Source organism: Perognathus longimembris, chromosome 3 (genome assembly GCF_023159225.1).
Source record: "Perognathus longimembris pacificus isolate PPM17 chromosome 3, ASM2315922v1, whole genome shotgun sequence".
NCBI lineage: Eukaryota > Metazoa > Chordata > Mammalia > Rodentia > Heteromyidae > Perognathus > Perognathus longimembris.
This window is the reverse complement of record NC_063163.1, coordinates 62,363,951-62,371,453: the sequence shown is the minus strand read 5'-3', so window position 1 is coordinate 62,371,453 and position 7,503 is coordinate 62,363,951. Positions and strand designations below refer to the sequence as shown.

Sequence of the window (7,503 nt, the reverse complement as noted above, 5' to 3'; positions counted from 1 at the left end):
ACTGGAGGTGCAGGACCGAATGGCTGGGAACAGACGTAAACAGCAGGGGAACAGGGCAACACAGACAGGGAGAGCCAGGACCCCCACCACCAAACGACCGATTGCCACAGCCCAGCACCCCGGCCCTGAAAATCCCACAGTAGCGCGGGACACACACACAATCCAGGACTAGTAAGTCCCCCATTACCCCTCCCTGCCAATGGGAGACCAGCTCTAACAGAGACCCAAACCCTACAAAAAAGCTAGAGCTCCCTCCCTCCCCCTCCTTACCCCAAGGGAACAAAGGAGCCCCATATCTGGTGGCTCTAGGACCCCACAGCCTCTGGGAGGACATGGGAGCTAGCAGAGGCATCCCCCAAAGTCCCAGCGGAGGAGCCTGAACCTAGCCACACCGGCCCTGCCCCCTCCCCAGCAGAGGCCCGGGGACCGGTAGGCATTGGAAGCCCCACCTGAGGCGCCTGGTCCTTGGGGACTTTTTGAACAACAGTCACAGGCTTGCTGGTGTGCAATACCAGCCCAGCAGGGACACCTGGGCCCGAGCACACCCCTCCTCACAGCGGAGGCGCAGAGTCTGTGGGCACCAACCCGCACCCAGACATTTGAACCTGCTGGGGTCCACACATACTGCCCCCACAGCAAACTTGCAAGAGGGCACAAGCACCCTTCAACAACTCGGGGCAGCATGTCTGCAAAGGAAGCACTAGAGTGCACATGCACATGCTCCCCCCCCGCCCTGGGGGCCAGCATGGGCCAGCGTGCTAGCCCTCCAGCAGGAGGATCTCCTGCCTAACCCTCCGCGGGAGCACAAGCAGGCAAACTACAACACCCGCTCTAATAGGCGCAATCCGCACAGGTGGGCGGGCCGCCTCTCAACAGCAACACCTGCTCCGACAGGAGCAATCCACACAGGTGTGCAAGCCGCCTCTCAGCAGCAAATCTCAATCTGAGAGGTGAGCTCGTCTGACCATGGTACCGAGTGGGAAAAAGAATCAAAGAAGAGAAAAGTCTCCACGCCACGCTGAATCAGCGACCCGCAAACCCCCACCAGGGGCACGCTAGGGTCAGCACAACACAGTGGCAGGACACAGTTCTGCAGAGAAAGACATAGAACCTACCCACCCCCAAGTGCAGTGAGGGTGACCACCCCGGCAACAACTGAGATGGTCACACTCACCCATTGGGCAGTAAGGTTCAACAGCCAAACTCAAACCCAGAGCCAGGACACAAACAAGTCTCCACAGATGGACCATCAGGAACCAGCACAAAGCCAAGCCAAGGAAACCACCTACAGATCTCCAGATGCGCAAATCACAAAGAAATATAACAAATTTCATTAAAGGGCAAGCCAACTCGCCAGCTCCAAAAAACAGTACGACTGAAGAGGAGATGGAGAATAAAAAAACAACTGAGGCTATGATAGCAGAAATGATGGAAAGCTTCAGGAACGAATTCAGAAAACAATTCCAGGAGTTTAGAATGGAAGTCTCGAAGGACCTTCAGGAAACCAAGAAAGAAATGGAAGCAAAAATGGATACAGTGCAAACCTCCGTTAAAGAAGACCTTAACATCCTGAGAAGCGAAATGCATGAAAAAATAGATTTAAAATACAACTCTTTAAAGGAAGAAATTTCCATGATCAGAGCTGATCTGGAAACCATAAATAGCTCCCTGATATCCATAAACTCCATGCTTGAAACCACACCACAAAGAATTGATCATATTGAATCCCGAATCTCTCTTCTGGACGACGATGCAGCCGATAAGGACCAGAAAATTACCACACTCCAAGAAACAGTAAAGCTCCAGGGCGGACTAATCCAGGAGCTAATGGACAAAGACAAGAGATATAATCTGCACATAATTGGAATAGAAGAAGGAGCCGAATACCAGAGCAGAGGGCTTCAACATATTTTCAATAGAGTTATTGCAGAAAACTTCCCCAATCTCACAAGGGACCTCACCCAGGTGACTGAAGCCTATAGGGCGCCTGGCAGACCAGACCCTAGAAAATCCTCACCCAGGCACATAATAATCAAGACTTCAGATCTCAAGAATAAAGAGCAAATTTTGAATGCAGCCAAAGCGAAGAAAGGTTTATTACAATGGGAAAAGGATCCGAATTACAGCAGACCTCTCCACACAAACCTACCATGCACGAAGAGTGTGGAAGAACACAATCCAAGTCCTACAGGCCAACAACTGCCAACCCAGAATTAGATATCCAGAGAAATTAGAATTCACATTCGAGGGAAAAACCAGATCTTTTCATAGCAAAGAGGATCTAAAGGAATATGTGAATAAAAAGCAACCTTACAGCGAATTCTAAGAGAGGAACCCCACCCCCCAAAAATCGTACAGGACACACAGACAGAAACAGAAAGAAACTACAATAGCTAGAGCCCAAAAGAAAGAGCAGCCCATTAAAGACAAGAAAAAAAAAAGGAGAGGAAAAACAGCCTAACAGGAGAATGGAAGGGGAAAAAACACTCTTATTCTTGATCTCTTTGAATATAAATGGTATAAACTCTCCAATAAAGAGGAGCAGACTGACAGAGTGGATCCACAAAGAAAAAGTTGCCATCTGTTGTCTTCAAGAGACCCATCTTACAGCAAGGGATAAAAACAGGCTCTGAATGAAAGGATGGAGCAAGATCTTCCAAGCAAATGCACCTACCAAAACTGCAGGAGTAGCCATCCTGATCTCAGACAAGCTGGATTTCTCATTAAAATGAAATAAAAAAGACAAGGACACTACATTTTAGTATAAGGAAAAATCCAGAATCAAGACATCACGGTGATAAATGTATACTCACCGGACAAAAGAGGCCCTACATTTGTCAAGCAAATTCTCACAGAACTACAGATCAAGATAGACCCAAACACAATCATAGTGGGTGACTTTAATACCCCACTCTCTCCACTGTCTCCAAGAGACAGATCCAACACTCAGAGGATTAGCAAGGGAGCTGAGGACCTAAGTAAAACCATATCCCAAATGGATCTGATAGATTTGTACAGAGTCTTTCACCCTACAGAGACCCAATACACCTTCTTCTCAGCAGTCCATGGATCATACTCCAAAATAGACCATGTCATAGCCCACACAAAGAACCTCAGAAAATACAAAAGTATTGATGTCATCCCATGTATTATATCTGACCACAGTGGAATAAAGGTAACCCTCAATAACAAAGGCTACCACAGAGGCTATACATATTCTTGGAGGTTAAACCCATTACTGTTACCTAACACTTAGGCCACAGGCCAAATTAAGGATGAAATTAAAGAATTCATAAGCCACAATGACAATGAAAACACATCACAAAGAAACCTATGGGATACAGATAAGGCAGTACTGAGGGGCAAGATCAATGCTCTCAGCACCCACATTAAAAGAATGGAAGCAGAGCAGGTAAATAACCTCACGATGAAACTAAAACAACTGGAGAAACAAGAAATGATCGAATCTAAAATCACTAGGAGGAGAGAGATCACAAGGATTAAAGAAGAGATAAATCTGATTGAAAATAGAAAGACCATTCAACAAATAAATAAGACTAAAAGCTGGTTCTTTGAGAAAATAAATAAAATTGACAGACCCCTCGCAAGACTTACAAAAAAAAAAGAAGAGAAGAGACTCATATACGTAAAATAGGGACTCCACAGGAAAAATTACAACAAATACACACGATAGTCAAACAATCATAAGGAACTATTTCCAGAACCTCTACTCACTAAAAAACAATAATTTTACAGAAATGGATCAATTCTTAGAGAAGTATAAACTGTCCAAACTGAATCAAGAAGAAATAAATCAACTAAATAAACCAATAACTTACAGCGAGATACAGGGGGTAATCAAGAGCCTCCCAACAAAGAAAAGCGCAGGCCCAGATGGATTCACCAATGAATTCTATGAAACCTTTAGTGAGGAGCTAATACCAATACTCCTCAAACTCTTCCGCAAAATAGAAGCAGAGGGAGAAATTCCAAACTCATTCTATGAAGCTAATATCATACTCAGTCCCAAACCAGGCAAAGACCCAACAAAAAAAAGAGAACTACAGACCAATATCACTAATGAACACAGACACAAAGCTCCTCAATAAAATATTAGCTAACAGAATCCAGAAACTGATCAAGAAAATTATACATCATGACCAAGTAGGCTTCATCCCACAGACACAAGGATGGTTCAACATCCATAAATCAATCAATGTAATTCACCACATCAACAGAACTAAAATCAAGAATCACATTGTTATCTCAGTCGATGTCCAAAAAACCTTTGAGAAAATACAACATCCATACTTATTAAAAGCTCTGGAGAGGGGCTGGGAATATGGCCTAGTGGCAAGAGTGCTTGCCTCCTACACATGAAGGTCTCGATTCGATTCCCCAGCACCACATATATGGAAAACGGCTAGAGGGGCACTGTGGCTCAGGTGGCAGAGTGCTGGCCTTGAGCGGGAAGAAGCCAGGGATGGTGCTCAGGCCCTGAGTCCAAGGCCCAGGACTGGCCAAAAACAAAAACAAAAAAATAAAAATAAAAAATAAAAAATCTCTGGAGAGAACAGGAATAGATGGAACATTCCTCAAAATAATAAAAGCCATACACAACAGACCAACTGCTAATATCGTATTAAATGGGGAGAAACTAAAAGCATTCCCCCTAAACTCAGGAACAAGACAAGGATGCCCACTCTCCCCACTTCTTTTCAACATAGTGCTGGAATCCCTAGCCATAGCAATAAGGCAAGAGGAGGACATCAAAGGGATCCACAATCAAGCTATCCCTATTCGCAGATGACATGATCTTATATCTGAAGGACCCAAAAAACTCAGTCCCCAAACTCCTACACCTAATAAACCATTTTGGCAAAGTAGCAGGATACAAAATCAACCAGCTTTTCTGTACACCAGTTACATACAAGCAGAAAAGGAAACTATGGAAATAATACCATTTACAATAGCCAAAAACATAAATAAATAAAGTACCTAGGGATCAACCTAACCAAGGATGTGAAAGACCTATTTAATGAGAACTATAAAAATCTAAAAAGGGAAATAAAAGAAGACACAAGGAGATGGAAAGACCTCCCATGCTCATGGGTAGGCAGAATCAATATAGTGAAAATGGCCATATTGCCCAAATTGTTATACAAATTCAATGCAATCCCCATCAAAATCCCAGCTACATTCCTCACTGAAATAGAGAAAGCAACCCATAAATTCATATGGAACAGCAAAAGACCTAGAATAGGTGCAGAGCCGCGCTCCGCCCGGAACCCCTTCCCCAGGAGCGCGTGGGGGTGGGGGCGGGGCAGCGGCCAGGCCAAGGTAAAGTGGAATTGCATGGGAAAATCATGTAAGTTGATTACTCAGTCTCTAAAAAGCTAAGGAGCAGGAAAATTCAGATTCGAAACATCCCTCCTCACCTGCAGTGGGAGGTATTGGATGGACTGCTGGCTCAGTATGGGACAGTGGAGAATGTGGAACAAGTCAACACAGACACAGAAACTGTGGTTGTCAATGTCACCTATGCAACAAGAGAAGAAGCAAAAAATAGCCATCGAGAAGCTAAGTGGGCATCAGTTTGAGAACTATTCCTTCAAGATTTCCTACTTCCCGGATGAAGAGTTGAGCTCCCTTTCGCCCCCTCAGCAAGCGCAGCGTGGGGACCACTCTTCCCGGGAGCAAGGCCATGCCCCTGGGGGCTCTTCTCAGGCCAGACAGATTGATTTCCCACTTCGGATCCTGGTCCCCACCCAGTTTGTTGGTGCCATCATCGGAAAGGAGGGCTTGACCATAAAGAACATCACTAAGCAGACCCAGTCCCGGGTAGACATCCATAGAAAGGAGAACTCTGGGGCTGCTGAGAAGCCTGTCACCATTCATGCCACCCCAGAGGGGACATCTGAAGCATGCCGCATGATTCTTGAGATCATGCAGACAGAAGCTGATGAGACCAAACTAGCGGAAGAGATTCCTTTGAAAATCTTGGCCCACAATGGCTTGGTTGGAAGACTGATTGGCAAAGAAGGCAGAAATTTGAAGAAAATTGAGCATGAGACAGGGACCAAGATAACCATCTCATCTTTGCAGGATTTGAGCATCTACAACCCTGAAAGAACCATCACTGTGAAAGGCACAGTTGAAGCCTGTGCAAATGCTGAAATGGAGATCATGAAAAAGCTGTGAGAGGCCTTTGAAAATGATATGCTGACTGTCAATCAAACCAGTCTGATTCCAGGGCTGAACTTCAGTGCACTTGGCCTCTTTTCAACAGGACTGTCAGTGCTGCCTCTGCCAGCTGGGCCCCGTGGAGTCCCCCCTACTGGCCCCTATCACCCTTTTACTACGCACTCCGGCTACTTCTCCAGCCTGTATCCTCATCACCAGTTCAGCCTGTTCCTGCACTATCACTCTTACCCGGAGCAGGAGGTTGTGAACCTCTTTATCCCAACCCAGGCTGTGGGGGCCATTATCGGGAAGAAAGGGGCACATATCAAACAGCTGGCACGATACGCCGGAGCCTCTATCAAGATTGCCCCAGCAGAAGCTCCAGATGTCAGCAAAAGGATGGTCATCATCACTGGACCACCTGAAGCCCAGTTCAAGGCCCAGGGAAGGATCTTTGGGAAGCTGAAAGAAGAAAACTTCTTTAACCCAAAAGAAGAGGTGAAGCTGGAAGCCCACATCCGAGTGCCATCTTCTACAGCTGGCCGGGTGATTGGCAAAGGTGGCAAAACCGTGAATGAACTGCAGAACTTAACCAGTGCCGAGATCATCGTGCCTCGAGACCAGACGCCAGATGAAAACGAGGAGGTGGTTGTCAGGATTATCGGACATTTCTTTGCTAGCCAGACTGCGCAGCACAAGATCAGGGAAATCGTGGGAGAAGCAGCAGGAGCAGAAATACCCTCAGGGAGTGGGCTCCCAGCGAAGCAAGTGAGGCTCCCCTGCGCCAGCAAACAACGGATGAATGTAGCCCTCCCAACACCTGACACACAGACCAAACACAGCCAGCCATCGGGAGCAAACCAAAGACCATCCTGAGCATCGAGAAGCCTGCGACGTGGCCCCACCCACCCAGCCCTGGGTTCCCCGGGACTGAGAAGGGCAGGGGGAAGGCCAAGTTCCCTAGTGCCACCAGCCAGGCCCACCGCCTCCCCGGACTTCCCAGTCCCCCACCACCATCCACGGAGATTTCTCCCTAACTCCCACGACGCTATCCCTTCCAGTTGAACTAACATAGGTGAACGTGTTCAAAGCAAAGCAAAATCCCTGCGCTTTTCTTGGTTGTGGAAAATCACCTCTGTACATGGGTGTACATATTAGAAGGGGAAAGGGATTCAGATATGTAGCCCGTGGGGTCCACAGGGTGCCTGCATTAATATATTTTAGAAATAATATATCAGATAACTAACTCCCATTTTTACTCAATTATTAATTTTGTTTTTCTTTTTGAAGAGAAAGCAGGCTGTTGTAGACTTTACAAGA

The 7,503-nt window shown here is 46.4% G+C and overlaps 1 pseudogene; it reads left to right on the top strand.

Moving 5' to 3' along the window:
* The first annotated feature begins 5,348 nt into the window (after positions 1-5,348).
* On the top strand, positions 5,349-7,177 carry LOC125348429 (annotated as a pseudogene).
* The last annotated feature ends 326 nt before the right edge of the window (positions 7,178-7,503 follow it).